Consider the following 17023-nt stretch of genomic DNA (forward strand, 5'->3'; position numbering starts at 1 on the left):
GATTACTAGGTCATAGAATTGCAAGGGACTTTCTCCAGAATGGCCAACCATTCACAGCAATAAATTCCAATGACATATTCCTTATGAGGGCAGGCATTCCTTCTTCATGGGAAATGTGTCTTCTATGTAATAGATTTTGCAGTTCCTTAACTCCCTATCTGGGGGGAGAAGGCAGTGGAGGAAATGGAGGAAAAAAAAATGGAAATCACCTCACTTGGAATTATGGGAAATTATTTTGAAGAGTATTTTTAAAATAAATAACAGTATGGAATAGTTGAATCACTATACTGCACACCTGAAACTAATGTAACATTGTATGTTAACTGGAATTAAAGTAAAAACTTAAAATAAAAATAAATAAAATCAATAATAAACACAAGTTGTCCTCCTAGGAATTCCAGGACTGTGTTGGGTGCGGCTGGAAAGAGGCACAAAGGTAAACTTAAGAAGCTATTTTTCTACCATAACTTTGTTTGAGGAAAGGGATTTAGAGAAAATTAGAGAGCATTACACAGTAAGCTAGGAGGAAAAAAATAAAAAAAGAGGAAAACACAGGCCATGAAAGCTTCCACCTTTACCCTCATCTTCCATTCTTGGTATTTGTAATTCATTCCTTTATAGGATCTCATTACACAATGTGTATTCATTAAAAGTCCTACATTCAGAAAAAAAGGGACTCTAAAAGTGATTCTAAAAGTAAAATAGCCTGTGATTGAATACAAAGGCCTATTATGATTGGGTCTTATGCAGGACCAGGACAACTAGAAGAAGTCTGTGTCTCTCTCTCTCCTTTGTTCTTGCAGAGATCCAGACTACCCCATGAATCCCAAGTTTCCATATTCAGTGCCAGAAGTGAATGAGCTCTTCTTGCTCAATCCCAATTCTCAATTTCTGGGAGAGAGAATTAGATCGTCTCAGCGTGGGTAATCAGCTATAGCCAGGGGATTCAGAATCACAGTTTAAATTTAATCATGGTTGGTGGAGAACCAAACTGTGGCTCTCAGTTCAGTTAATGGAAAAAAGCAGATAGCTCCTGAATTGAAAATGTACCACAATGAGTGTTTACGGTTCTCATTTGTATAATATACTAGAAGAAAGTTTCAAAAATGCCATTTTTTATCAGGAGTCATATATATTTAATATTTCTCTCTGACATTTCTGGGAGAAACAAGGATGTCACTCTACAACTCAATAAACTATTTCCATTTTTTAGTGTGTGCATGTTTAAGACCAAATAATTTCTTGACTTACTTTTATAATAGAAAAATGGAAAGGAAGCAAGCCCCAAATCATCTTCTCATCCTTGACTCTACCACTTTGTCTACGAAATTCTTTTGCCATATGTTCTCCTCAATGTTTCGGCAGATTTCTATCATGGGGGAGCCATATGTTGACTTTGTAATAGCATATTTTTTATTTTTGAGAACTGAGCCCACCATATTGTGGACACAGGCTATGGGAACCTCAATACCTTTCATTTGAATGCCAGGATGGCATTAAATATGTCTGTAATGGTATAGCTAGAAGTATGACTGCTTGATTTGAATAAATGAATGGAGATCTCTGACAGGTGATCATGACAGTAGAGATCAGAGATCTCTGAAAGTAGAGATCATGTTTAGAATCCCATAAAGACATTTTAGAACCCAACCCAAAGTAGAGGTCTTCCTTTGTTTTGGGTTCTTTATTGTACTTTGACCTCTGGTTAAATGTTCTTGCTATTGTCCTCATGGTTTACAACTTAAAGACGTCTTGGAATTGACTTCCAAAATGACAATTTCCCAGTATTCTTGGAAAAAAAGGACAGCTAAAAAGTTAAATTTGAAAAAATTAAAGATGTCATTTTTGAGATTATGATGGGTTTCCCCTAAAATTATTTACATAGGTAAAGCTTTATTTAAAATAAAGCTAGTGAGATGCCTGGGTGGCTGCAGTTGAGGGGGTGATCCTGGGTCTGGGGATTGAATCCCACATCAGGCTCCCTGCAGGGAGCCTACTTCTCCCTCTACCTAGGTCTCTGCTTCTTTGTCTCTCATGAATAAATAAATAAAATCTTTACATAAATAAAATAAAGCTAGTAATTATTATCCTTGTGTTAAGGTGTCTCATGTACATGTTCCATGTATTCTCATACATTTAACTTTAGTAGTAGAAGTTTCTTTTTAAAGAAATAAATTATTCTATTTTGGTTGGGTGCCTAAAATGAGATCATTCTTTTCTACCCTAAAGGGTGTATATCATGAACTAGTGTGGAACATTGAACATTCTATATTTTTTAAAGCAAAAGAAGGTAATTCACAGAGATTTTTTTAAAAGGTCTTTTTTAAGGTTTTTAGAGAACTTGTTAAAAAACACCCACAACCATATTTCAAGTCACATTCCCTCTCCTGTCTCTTCTCCCCACAAAATGCTCACAGACTGCCAATTTAAGGGAAAAACATAGTCAAGCCAGCTAAAAAGCATCCAAATGAAGAGAAGGTTAATCGTGGAAGGCTATGGAGGTGGTTGGGACAATCTGCTGATGTCTTGGCAATGACTGCATCTAGCTTCTTCCCAGCCCCCTGATAATGAAGGTTGGCATTCCTTAGCCCCCAGACTCTGGGTTGTAACAACATTCATCCCCAGTCTTGCATCTTTATCATCATCAACCTTCTGACCTAAGAGTGTTGGGAGAAAAGCCTGAGAAGGAGATCTTGAGAACTCACAGGTAGGAAAATAAACAGTGATGTGAATAATAATGTGAACAGCTTAGAAATGCTAAGCAATAAGCTAGGTCTCCTGTCTCTTCATCTAACCCAAATAAAATCAGGAAAAGACATGATCACCAAAGGCATTTTTCAGCCTCATTTCTGGCTCATGGCATGACAGCCCAGTGAGTTGTTATGACAAACATATATGAGAATATAAATTTCAAACATGTATAGCTGTTGCCTTTTAGTCCTCCTTTCCTCCTTTATGATAATAGAAACTAGGCTTTCATTTTGAGTTATGACCATCTCTTACTAAATTTTAATCTCATTTGCTACTTGAATTATTGAAATGCATGAGCTGCCAGGGTCCTTATCTGTGAAATGGGAATGATAATAACTACCTACTTCATGGTATTATCCTAAGGACTAAACGAGACACTGGAGAGAGAATAGTACAGGCTGTGGCCTATCATAAGAGGACAGAGAATATTAGCTATATTCATGCATATAACTTTTGTTAGAAATATTAATTATATACCCATAATATAAATTTGTAAATTCAATTATATTCTGTTAATCAGAACACTTGGGTTCTAGTAGTGGCTCTTTTCCTAAGAAGATGAGAATCCTGAAGTTAGATACTTAGCATCTCTGGTTTCAGCTTATAAAATGAGAAATTTGTATTAGATGATTATTAAGGTCACTTTGGACTCTAATATTACTCTGTGTTTGACTTCTCCATAGCAACTGTTTTCTGCAATGAGACTGGCTAGCTAGAGAGCTGCTCTCTACAACATAGTCTCTTTTTAGAAATGTACAGATCAGAATTCAGCTTTTCTTCTAGGAATCAGTTTGATGGTCAGCACTTGACTCACTTTCTTGGGAATTCTTGGTCCCAGACCCAGGAGAAAATTTTCATTTCCTTACCAATGAAAATTTTTAGAAAGATATCTGTACAATAAAAATAAGTCCTAGATGAACAGTGGGATCTGATGGAAGTATTTATGTATCAGATACTAGGGCTTAGGGTGCAGCATAATGGTGGCTGAAAGAGAGTGAAGGCTGAATTAGAGTAGATCTTGGTGGTAATCCAACAATAGCATCCTTCTGTGCTGGCCAGGCACCAAATCCAAGTTAATATGTGGCAATAGAAGGAGTGAAAATCCCTAAAGGATACTCATTAGGGAATTGCATTGGGAATGGGTTAGAGGAAAGTGTTGGCTGGAAACTATATGGGCAGTGGCTTTTGTTCAAGAGGTTTACACACAGGGAGCTGATAAGCAGACATGAATGTGTTTCAGGGTCAAAGTACCTTGATCCAAAAGCCCAGTCCTGGAAATGGGGGCAACATGAGCAGGAAGAATAACAAGTTATAGTGGCAAATTCCTAAACTCCACTTATCATCACTGTGGGAACTCAATGTCTGAGTACGGAAAGAGAGAACAATGTGGAGTCACCCTTATTTCAAAAGGCCAATAAAAGTGCTCTGGAAAAGCATATAGTAGATAGTTGTCTAGAGCCATTTAAACATGGGGTTTGGGGAAAATAAGTGGACAGGAAGATAGTATGCAATCTTGCTTCGGATTGGTCAAAGGATGAATACCCTAAAGCATTGAAAACACAAATCAATATCTTACCTGTGCTACAAACTTGTTTTACTCTGAGGCCAGTAGAAAGAAGACCAAGTAATATTTCTAACAGGCTCTTTCTATTCTGAATCACGATTTCACACAGCAGTAGACTTAAAACAGTCACGATGGCCCCATCAGCATTACTTGCATATGGAAGCATCAGTAGGATATTTGGTGTCCAAGTTAAAAGCAGCTAAATTTAAGGGAAGGCAAAAACCCCAGGTGGGGTTGGTAGTCATGAGTGAAAAACAAAGCAGAGGTGGAATGAACTCTAGACAGGAATGTGGTAGGATGAAAGAGAAAAAGGAAAGGCAGAGGGATGAAGCGGGAAATATGCTACCCCTCCATTTCCAAAATAGACTTGTTAATGTACTAATATGCCTCTCTCTACTTCTCCACTTAAAACCTTCAAAGATAAATCTGTTCCTCAGTACAGGTAGTTTCTTACATAGAGCTCATAGTAAGTTCTTTATCCATATATATTAACAGGCAACCAATGAACACTTTTGATAAAAATAAAACCAACAAAACAAATGGGACAAAGTGCTAGGATGAACAAGTGGAACAGCTAATCATAAGGGCAAAAACATTTTAATTCATGGAGGAGAAAAATAATGTTCATTTTAAAAATTCTAATTAGTATCCACAAAGAAACTTTAAGTTGTATTCAACTAAGCAAGAATGAGCTGCCATCTTATATCTTATCAAATAACAAGAAAAGGTTCTTACAAATGAAAAATATACTTGCTTACAGACAAAATAAACAAGCTAAATAACTGTTTTAGTAATGACAAAATATTCCAAGGTAAATTTAAAAAACATAAAGCCTAAGAAAAAATAAATAGAAAGTATGGGAGAATCAATACTGAAAAAAGAGTATCTATTTAGTAGGAGGCCCAGCAATGAAAAGCTATGGAAATGATTGGGAAGAAATTATCAAAAAACAAAAGAGATTAGGAAAGCACAGAAAGTTTCCAGATTGAAAGGATCTATGGAGCACTGACCAAAATGAAATAATATCTAATATTTATTATCTTTTTCAAATGTGTTGTTTTAATCTTTGCAACAATTGTATGATGTATTTGATCATTTAGTCTTCACTTAACACTAAGGGTTAAACATTTTTATTTTATGACTGAGTAAAGTATGATTCAATCTTTAACTTAGACAAGTTCCCACAATTAGTGGCACATCCAATTTTAGAGTATAGTCTTGCCCGAGAGACTTTGCTTTCAGTCACAAATTGAACATGAAGAGAAAAAAAAGACCCACACCTTGATAGAGTGTTATGACGATCAGAGATAAAGATATTTAAAGGCTTTAATAGGCTTGTCATGAGTGTATATGTTGCCAATAAAAGGATAAGAATCTGAGTTAAATCCATTTTCTTATCAACATACTTGATGCTAATAAGAAATTATGAGTAAAAGTGATTCTGAACCCAAAAATTACTTTGTGCCCAACCCAACTATCAATAATTTTAAGACAAAAGGGTGTTTTCAAACCGCTAAAATCTAAAGTTTATTTAGTGTATCCATTTCTTAAAAACAACAATAAAACTACTACAGCAAAGTAAAAGAAAAATTGAGCAAAGGTAGGGGATTTAACAAACAATAGAAGTAATTTAGAATTTCAATAGCCCACTGGATTATAGTTGGTCAAAAAAACAAAAATCACTGATTTAAATAGAATAAGGAGTACCTTCAAGAATAAGGTGGATTCTAATTATTGGAAAGTGGAAAATGTTAGTATCTTCTATCAAAAGTAGAGAAAAAAGGCAATCAAAACTTGGCAAAAGTGGCAATGCAGTGAGATCAGGGTCCTTGCGTGAACCAACTATCATGTTTAACTTTCTTGAGAAGTTTGGAGAACTAAAGAGAATCCACTGAATATTGATGCTTGGAAAATTCTCCATGTGGCACAGATTTAGTGACCTAACATCATATTTCTTTTCCTACATATCCAATCATACCACTTGGTTATACAATTAGTAATCATGTCACGTATTCTAATAACTGGTATTTAAGGTTTAGAATAAAACTAAAACAGAAGACTTTGGTATATTTACGGGGGAAATATAAATGTTATGAAACTTGGCAATATAAAATAATGACATAGCTAACAGATTCAGGAGATAAGGAAGGAAAGGTATAGAAATGTGGATCTGTTCATTTTTCTCATTTTACAATGTGGGAATCCAACTGATAAAGAGTAAAGGGGGGTCTGGAAATAAAGGGTTAAGAATATTACTGAACATTATAAACATAGCATGAGAAGAATTAAAGGATAACTTGGAAAAAAATAGTGATACGATAAATATACTCAATTCTTCACATTTTAGAGATGAGAATCAACAAAAGTAATAAACCAAGAAGCATTAATAAAAATTAAAAGCAAATGTAGTTAAAAGTGTAGAAAGAGAAAGGAATAGGAGTCAAAATAGGAAATCTGACTTTTCTTTTGATCCATTTCTGTGAGTTTATGTTTTACTGCTTTTCTATGAATACATATATTACAATTCCAATTAAGCATTTTAAAAGGCATGTTACAATGGGGCCCAAGAATCAGTGATTTTACAGAGTGTAACTTGCTCATTCTACTCATTCCTCTTGGGATAGAAATTGCCCATCAGTCCTTTTGGTATTTAACTCTTAAGATTTGCTCTTGCCATTGAATTTCACGCATTTTAACTCACCATTTAATACTCATACCTTGGAGAAAAACAATGATTGTACATTTAAAGAGGAAAAAAAAAATGTTGGGCGGTGATGAATCAATAACATTTTACATCAAGTCCAGACTACTCCCTCTACCTTTTCCACTGTTTCTCTCTCAATCTGGAATGAATTTGCTCCATTGGCTTTCAGTCAAAACTACTCTAGAAAATTGAGAAGGTCCTGACTCATGACCATTATTTAGGTTTTGATCAGTCAACATAGAACTTAATAATGTACCACAAATAATTTTTTAAATATATGCAAAGAGTTTATTATTGTTCATATGGATTTTTTCTATTTTGCTTTCAAAAATAATCCAATGTCTATTTGCATGAGATCTATATGATTAAAGATAAATATTCAATTTTGTATTTGAAATTTTTCTAAAGGTAAAGATTTATTTTTGGCAGTTTTGAAAAGAACTGAAAAATATGCCACACTCTATGCAGTAAAAACAATGGATGAATGTTTGTTCAATAGAGGCTTATTTCTAATTTTTTTAACAAATGGTTTAGTAGTTATCTTTCATCACTTACTTGCCACTCATCTTTATATGATGATATGCCATTAGTTCTAAAAAACAAAATTTTAGATAGTTACAAGTTTTAATTCTTTGTTCTTCAATAAAGTAAATTATTTTTCAGGGACAAAAAGCTATAATGTTTAATTGTGAAATTAAGAAACAAAAGATCACATGCTATTTGTCTTTGACTTATTTCGCTTAGCACAATGCACTCCCGCTGCATCTACATTGTTGCAAATGGCAAAATTCCATTCTTTTTGATGTCTGATTAACATTCCATTGTAGGGATCCCTGGGTGGCTCAGCCGTTTGGTGCTGTGGTTCAGCCCGGGGTGTGATCCTGGAGACTCAGGATCGAATCCCACGAATCCCACGTTGGGCTCTGGTGCATGGAGCCTGCTTCTCCCTCTGCCTATGTCTCTGCTTCTCTCTCTCTCTCTGTGTGACTATCATAAATAAAAAATAAATAAATAAAAAACTTTAAAAAAAAAACATTCCATCGTATACAGGGGAGGGGGGAAAATTAGCAAACGATAAGAGACTCTTGACTATAGAAAACAAACTGAGTGTTGATGGAGGAAAGTGGGTGGAGGGCGAGCTAAATGGGTGATGAATATTAAACAGGACACTCCTGAGCAGGACACTCCTGATGAGCCCTGGGTGTTATATATAAGTGGTGAATCACTAAATTCTACACCTGAAACCATTTTACCAAATATGTTAACTAACTAGAATTTAAATAAAAACTTGAAATCAAAAAGAAAAAGAGAAAAGATCTTTTTTTTTTTTTTCAATGATTGCTGTAGAATGATGCAGAGAAAAATATCTCAATACAGAAAAAAGGTAAGTGGTATGTAATACTAATCTTAACAAAAATGTTTCTGGTTCTTTAGCTTATCAAATGAATGACTATTTCACTCTACAATAGAGAGAGGCTTGAGAGACACTGAGAAAGAATCTTAATTTTATGGGGGTAGTGAGCATGACAGAAGCAAAGAAGCCCATTGCAAGAGTTTCCAACAGATTTCCATCCCCTGGTGGAAATTTTCTGCCAAATCCACTGGGAAGTTGTGGCCCTTCTCTAAAGTTTGTAAAGTATGGAAATAAATATCCCAAGGCCCAAGTTCTATAGCATTTGCATCCCACCAAGTCCCTCCAAATGTCATACTGCTTGTCTGATGTTTCTGGCATACGACCCATTCTGACAATTTCTCATCTTCTATTTCTTCCTCAACAAATGGGATAAATGGAAAAGCAATAGAAGTAGAGAAGAAGAAATAGAATCAGTCAACTGGTTGTTCATCGCAGTTCAGCATAGAGCTGTTAATGTCACAGAAAAAATATATTTTAGGGACACTTCAGTGGCTCAGGGCATGATCCCAGGATCTAGTCCTACATCAGGCTCCCTGTGAGAAGCCTACTTCTCCCTCTGCCTGTGTCTTTGCCTCTCATGATTAAATAAATAAAATCTTTAAAAAATATATATATTTTTAAAATATATATTAAAAATGCTGCCAGCAGATTTTCAGATTCATGGTAAAGCGTAAAGATTCTAGAGATGGGGATTTCTCATAGCCTCCCAATTAATAGGACTGGAAAAATATTGAGGTTTTTTTTTTTTTTTTAAGGCACTGGTACAGGAGGAATTTTAATTTTTAAAATTTATTTTTAAATTTGAGATAATTTTAATACATTTGCATGTAGTGAGTTAATGTAATAGAAAATCTAGTGTCACTTGGGTCAATAGCTCAGGCACTCTTGTTTCAAAATGACATTATTAGAACATTAGGGCCTGAGTCCTTTGAAAATGTTGAATGTTATGATAAATGCAGTGATGAATCCAGTATTTGCTCATCATTAGTCAAGTGGAAATATGTTAAAAATGCTTTTATCCTTAATTTATAATCAGGTATATCTTTATTTTCAATAAATACTGGATGGTGGCCTAATGGAAAGATCTGGGAATCTCCAAAAACTGCTCTAATCATCCTACTCTACAATTCAAAAATAGCTCATCAAGTAGCCTCTGGATTATAGAAAATAAATACAAATGTTCCTGGGAGATGTGGCACATACAGTCTGTGAATATCGCTGTTGGCTGAGGCAGCCGCGTTGGAAGAGATCAAACTGGCAACTGTGGGAAAGAGCAGCTGCTCTGGGTATGAAGTTAGGAATGGAGAAAAGAGAATCATTGGTAGAGGGAGGGATAGGCCTCAGAGGGCACTGAGAATTTGGAGTTAAATATCCAAAAATAGGGCTAGGGTAAAAGGAGCTGCAAAGGAAAGCAAGTAAATGGATGTCTGACAAATTCCCCTGCATTTTATATTCATTAAGTATAATAAATACACTTAAGTATACTAAACATATGTAGGAACATACATTCAGAAGCAGTGATTCTTAATTCTTATAGTACAAGTCTATGCCTCAAAACATGCCTTCTTTGTTTAAATGAATGCATACCAGTTTCTGAGATCCCTATGGCCTTTATTAATGTCTTTTTTTTCTGAAGTTGAAAATTATAATATTAATGTATTATTCATATTCTCAGTCTTTTGACCTATTGACAAAACCTGCGCTTTGTTTCTACCCTCAAATGCTACGGTAGCACCAAGCCCCAAATCAAAGCTATCCATCATAGTCCAGAGTGGATCCTAATCAATGCCAATAAATTTTAAAAGGCAGCAGCTATGGTACAAGATTATTAATTTTTAAACAGAAAAATAATACAGTACAAAACTGCAGCCCCTAGGGCCACCGTTAACCATATTCACATTATGGTGCTTTGTTTAAGAAAAAATCATTACATTCCCTTAAACATGAGTTTGTTTTCATTAGAAATAAATAATACTAACTGTATTTTCCATCAGTCAACAAATATGTATTGAATACCAGCTGTGCATAAGATGAAGAACTAAGCATATAGTGGATACCAGAAGGTATAAAAGAACACAAACAACCTTTTTGCAAAGAGAAAACCTGAAGACAAAAAAAAAAAAAAAAGAGTTAACTGCATCAAAGAAATGATACCATTACTGAATGACATGTACAATGAACACTACAGTAACTGCAAGAGGGAAAGATTGATAATGAGTAAGGATAGGACCAATTGATCCACAATCTGAACTTGGTCTTGGAAGATGGTCAGATTTGGATCAGCCAAGGTGCCAAAGGATGGCATTACAAATAAAGGTACTGGCGTGACCAAAAACATACAGGCAGGCATATACAAGGAATGACAGTTAGTAATAAGATCAGTCTGATTGGAGTGCAAAGATCATGACTAGGAGAAAATGGAGATAACAGTATCAACATAATTGTAGAAGGGATGGTGAAATATCTCCCACTATAGACTATCTAGCAGGAGATCTTGCCTGGATTGTGTTCAGTCTCACGAGAAATCGTGGTTGTGAATATTTTAATCTTTGCATTTTACCTGGCTTTTACCATCTGTCTATCCTTTTTAGTCAGGTGATATAACAGCCGTCTCCACTATACACATTTTTAAAAATCAAGTAAATAAATTAATAGTTCTGGATAAACCCTCAACCATATGGTCCAAGTACCTTGTTTTAGGAGTATGCGTATTTGATTAAATGTTTAAGAATGACATCTGGACAAAGTAGCAGAAACTCACGAAGAGTGGCAGGGGACACCGGCAGTGGGGAGGGCTGAGTCCAGCTGTTTTGAGCATTAAATAGGAGGTTATTAAGTGTGATCAGCCAAGAGCTTACTTCTTTTAAATTTTCTGATTATTCCAGAATTCTAGGCTATTTTGCAAAGTGCCCAGAGTCCAGCCTATTTTACTTTTATAAAATCCAGGTAATATTCAGAATTTAATCCTAAAAACATCTTCTCTCTTCATCTTAATTAGAGTTCAACCTTAACTCAGTAACCACAAACTCAAACACCTAGTTTTTGTTACTATACTTTGAGAATAAAAGGTAAATAATATAAAAATGAACATATGCTATCTATTTGTTTTATCAAAACAACTTGCTATATCTTGGTCTAAACACATACTAAACTCATTTTCCTGTTCGTTTTTTATCTAGAGCATCAGTGATTGAAATTGATATTCAGAATGGTAACTCCAAAAACTTTTATACAATTAATCATCAAGGAACTATTCAAATCTTCATTATATTTATGATGGAACAAAGGAAGTTTCCAAGAATCAGAATGGCTTCAACAATAAATATGTATTTCAGAAAACTGACCTTTCATGGTTTCACCCCTTTCCCCTGTGTAAATAACCACTTTTTTTTTTTTTTTTTTTTTTACACATCCTGGACCTGGTTTCATTCCCAATTCCACACTTTTACCTGCCTACCATCTCCAAGCTTCCCTTTCATTATAGTGAATGAAGCAAACCAATTGTCAGCTCTCATACAGTTCTTGTGGTAGTTGAGAAACATATTATACAGCTAAACAAATAGGCATATGTTATAACATCATATGGTTATTCATGCTATGGGTAGTACTAATTCAGATATGAGTGTCAGAGGAGGCCTCTAGATAAAGTATCAAAATATACTGAGGGAGAAAGGCATGGAAGTATCTAGGAGAAAATTTTTCCAAGGAAACAACATACCCATAGGGCCTGAGATGGGATATACTTTCAAAGTCTTACTGTTTTCCTTAAACCACTCTGTCCTTGTGCTTTTATCTAATCCTAACTCCAACACAATCTTTATGAAGATTTCTCCAATTGTTGTCATCCATGTTGAGTGATTCCTTTTCTGAATTTCTGCACATGTATTGGCCTTGAGCACACATACTTTAATACAATGAACATTTTTCACATATACCCATTTTCCCTACTCACAGTGTGACTTCTTTAATAAATACATTTGTTTTACTCTACTAATGTGTTTAAATTTTTTTTACTTATTTTATTTTGTTTTATTTTATTTTGAGAGAGACAGAGAGTGAGTGAGCAGAAGGGAGAAGGAGAGAGAATCTGAAGCAGATTTTGCACTGAGCACAGAGCCCAATATGGGGCTTGATCCCATAATCTTGAGATCATGAGTTGAGCCAAAACCAAGAGTCAGACATTTAGCCGACTGAGTCGGCTACTTCTACTACAGGCACCCTTCTACTAATTTAGGCAAAGAAAAGAAGATCCAGAGAGCATTATTATTATTGATAACATCTAGCATACTGTTGGGCACTTTATAATATTACTATAACAATATAGAGGAATTCCTTGTTAACCTTTTTTTTTAAAGATGTTATTTATTTTGGAGAGTGAAAAAAATCACACTTGAGCAGGGGAAGAGGAACAGGGGGAGTGAGAGAGGAAGAGGGAGAGGGTGAGAGTCTCAAGAAGATTCCCTTCTTAGCACAGAGCCAGACATGGGGCTCCACCCACCACCCTGAGATCATGACTTGAACTGCTATCAGGAGTCAGTTGCTTAACCAACTGAGCCACTCAGGTGAGCCTCCTCCCATTAACCTTGGACATTTCAGGTCTCCACATCTCCTCCCCTGGCCTTAGAATATGGTTCTACTTGCCTTTCCTGCTCCCAGAAGCTGCTCCAAGAACAGAGCCTTGAAATGATGATGTGATGTTTAAGACACCTATACGGTATACATGACTGAGCCCATTAAGGCCTCTTTGTAAACTTTTAAGGTCTGGTGGACAGGTGCAGGGATCCATTAATTTTGCTGCTGCTCAAGATAATGTTTATAAGTTCCCTTTGCTATTAAAAAATCGCCACCTACAAACATTAGTGACCTGCCTCTTTTTTTTGAACTCTCCCTGCCCTAAGAGTACAGAGGCCAGTTTCATATGATAACTGTTAAAAACCAACAATATACAATACCTACTTATTTATAATCATGTGTTGAATATATGCAAACATATTTAAATAAATTTGATTATTTATTTTAATGTTTTACAAACAGAGTGATATCTAACATTTATTCAGCATTTGACGGCTTTCAAAGAACATTGACATATGTTATGTAAGTGCTCAAAGCAGCCAGTGAATTATTAAGCAGGGTATTGTTTTGTCATCATCAGATGAGTTAAGTGACTTGTCAGAGATCATGCACCTGGTAAGTGACAGTACATATGATCCGTAAGTCATTGCTCTTTCCACTATAAACCAGAAATTATCTAATGATCTATGTTTCTTCTGATTCCTTTATCATTCTGCTTCTTCTTTTGAGAGAGAAAGAGAAGGGGAGGGAAGGAGGAACAGTTAAAACTTGAGGTTTATCTTTGATGTTTACAGATAGTGTCTGTAGTGGATCAAGTATACAATTCTTACAGATGGAACTGAGTATGGAAAGCCCGGTTGGGGGCACATGTAGGTTCTTAATAAATATTTGCTGGTAAATGAAAGCATTGTCATATTTTTCTAACTTGAATGTTTAAGACACTCTCTCATTTTAATAACTCAGGTTTCATGGTTTTTTTTTTTTTTTTTTGCTTTTGACAGACCAAAAACTAAAGGTTTCACAAAAAAACTATGAGAATTAAGAAGTGAATTCAGTAAGATTACAGTATGTAAAATTAATGTAAAGAAATCTGTCACATTTCTATACACTAATAATGAAGTAGCAGAAGGATAATTTAAGAAAACAATCCCATTTACAAGTGCATTAGAAAGAATACAACACCAATCTATGAATTTAACCAAGGAGGTGAAAGACCTGTAGTTTGAAAATTATAAGACATTAATGAAAAAATGAAAATGACACAAATGGAAAGATGTTTAACATGCTCATGGATTAGAAGAATTAATACTGTTATAAGATCCATGCTCCCAAAGCAATCTACAGTTTCAGTGCAATCCTTAAGAAAATACCAATAGCAATTTTTCTTTTACCAAACTAAAATAAATAAACCTAAAATTTGTGTAGAAACAGACCCAGAGTAGCCAAAGCAATCTTGAGAAAGATCAAAGCTGGAGGTATTATAATCCCAAATTTCAAAATATACCATAAAGCTATAGTAACCAAAACAGTATGGTACAGGCACAAAAATAAACACATAGATCAATAGAATAGGATAGAGAGCCCAGAAATAATCCCATAATTATATGGGCAGTGAATCCATGACAAAGGAGGCAAGAACATAGAGTGGGGGAAAAGACAGTTCCCCTCAATACACAGTGGTGGGAAAACTGGACATGTACATGCTAAAGAATAAAACTAGATCACTTTCTGATATCATACATGGAAATAAAATGAACTAAAGACCTGAATGTGAGATCTGAAACCATAGAAAGATTTAAAATCTTAAAACAAACAAACAGTAATCTCTGGGGACATGAGCCAAACATATTTTTGGATATGTCTCCTAAGGCAAGGAAAATAAAATCAAAAATAAACTTTGGGGACTATACCAAAATAAAGAGCTTTTGTGTAATGAAGGAAACCATCAACAAAACAAAAAGATAATCTATTTAATGGAAGGAATGATTTGCAAATGATATACCGAATAAGAGGTTAATATCCAAATTATATAGAGAACTTATACAATCTAATACCAAAGGAATAATCTAATTAAACAATGGGCAGGGAACTCAAACAGACATTTTCCCAAAGAAGGCATACAGGTAGCCAAAATATATGAAAAGGTAACCAACATCACTGATGATCGAGGAAATGCAGATCAAAACCACAATGAGATACTACATCACACTAGTCAGAATGGCTAGTATCATAAAGACACGAAATAACAGTATTGCCCAGGATAAGGAGAAAAGGGAACCCTCAGGTACTTTTGGTAGGAATGTACCCTGGTACATCCACTGTAGAAAACAGTATGGAGTTTACTCAAAAATTAAAAAAAAAAGAAGTGTGGATCCTATGATCCAGCAATCACACTACTATTTACCCAAAGAAAATGAAAACACTAATTCAAAAATATATATGCACCCCTCTATTTACTGTAGCATTATTTAAATACAATAGCCAATATATGGAAGCAAACCAAGTATCCATTGATAGATGAATGGATAAGAAAATATGCACTCGCGCTCACGCGCTCTCTCTCTCTCTCCATATATTTTACATATACATATGTGTGTGTACACACACACACACACACACACACAATGGAATATTACTGAGCCATAAGAAATTAGATCTTGTCATTTGTGACAACATGGATGGACATAGAGGGTATTATGCTAAATGAAATAAGTCAGCCTAACAAAGACAAATACAAATGCCATTTGATTTCACTTATATCTGAAATCTGAAGGTACAAAGCAAATGAACAAAGAAATAAAAACAGAACAAACTGGTAGTTGCTGGGGGTGGATTGAGAAATAAGTGAAGGAGATTAAGAGGTACAACCTTCTACCTACAAAATAAATAAATCACAGAGATAAAAAGTACAGCACAGGGAATATAGACATTAATATTGTAATAACATTGTATGGTAACAGATGGTGACTATATTGTCACTACAGAGTTGTTGCATCACTCTGCTGTATACCTGAAACTACTATGCCATTGTATGTCAACTATACATACCTCAGTAATAGAAATAAAAATATATTCTAAAAATAACCACATATAAGTTTTTTTAAAACACCCTCATATCCACTGAGCTTTTATGAGAAAGCTTAGAAAATATGCTTTTGATTACTGCCTGACTGCATCATGTCAAACACTGTGGTTACATTCTAGAAATTAGCAATGTCAGTGTGGAATTGCAAGATGCAGCAAGATGCAGCCAGTGTCAAATTAACATAGCTAAGCATGATGGATGATAATAAAGGGGAGACTTTGGGGGAAGCCGTTTATGGGTTGTTCTCAGAACTGACTGCCTAAATAGAAAAGAATACTCTCACATTGTCATTTATTATGTACCAAATGCACAGTCACAAATATTTGATAATTACATGAATATATTAACACACTTAAAGTTGTAAAAACCTCTCCCCTCCTTGGGGATGCTGGACTCTGATATAACATCTAAGCAGCTTTCCAGTGAAACCATTTAAGACTGATGGTAAATAAGTTGAGGAACAAGAGCAGTCTTTATTAATTTTCCCCTGTCCAATGTATATAATTTCATCATTAGAACCCAGCATAATGTTGATATAACATTAACATTTTTTTTAATAGCTAGCTGGGAAGTTGATTATAAAGAACCTCTTATCTGCTACTTACTTGACCTATTTTCTGCAATACTGTCAGTCCTGCACGGCCACATCCATTATTTTGTGTGGCTTTTTACCCTTTCTCTCTGTAGCACAAAAACAGGTAATTACTTTTTTACTTCACTTTTTCAAATGTCTACAAATTCTAAAAACAATAATGACTTTCAGGTTAGGCACCAGTGGCAGTTAATAACCCCTTTTAAAAGGTCTGAGGTTGTATTTCAGGGCCTCTGCCAATCAGGCAGGTCACTAAATTCCTGAAAATAGTATTTCCATTGGTCATTATGGCTTCTATGGAGAATGTGAGCTATTGGTACACTTTCCATCAAATACTTAAG

The 17023-nt window shown here is 34.9% G+C and overlaps 1 long non-coding RNA gene across 2 annotated transcripts in view; it reads right to left on the reverse strand.

Moving 5' to 3' along the window:
• Positions 1-17023, reverse strand: part of LOC112672043 (uncharacterized) — a 176425-nt gene that overhangs the window by 134812 nt on the left and 24590 nt on the right. The window lies entirely within an intron of this gene.

This window comes from Canis lupus, chromosome 10, assembly GCF_003254725.2.
Source record: "Canis lupus dingo isolate Sandy chromosome 10, ASM325472v2, whole genome shotgun sequence".
Classification (NCBI taxonomy): domain Eukaryota; kingdom Metazoa; phylum Chordata; class Mammalia; order Carnivora; family Canidae; genus Canis; species Canis lupus.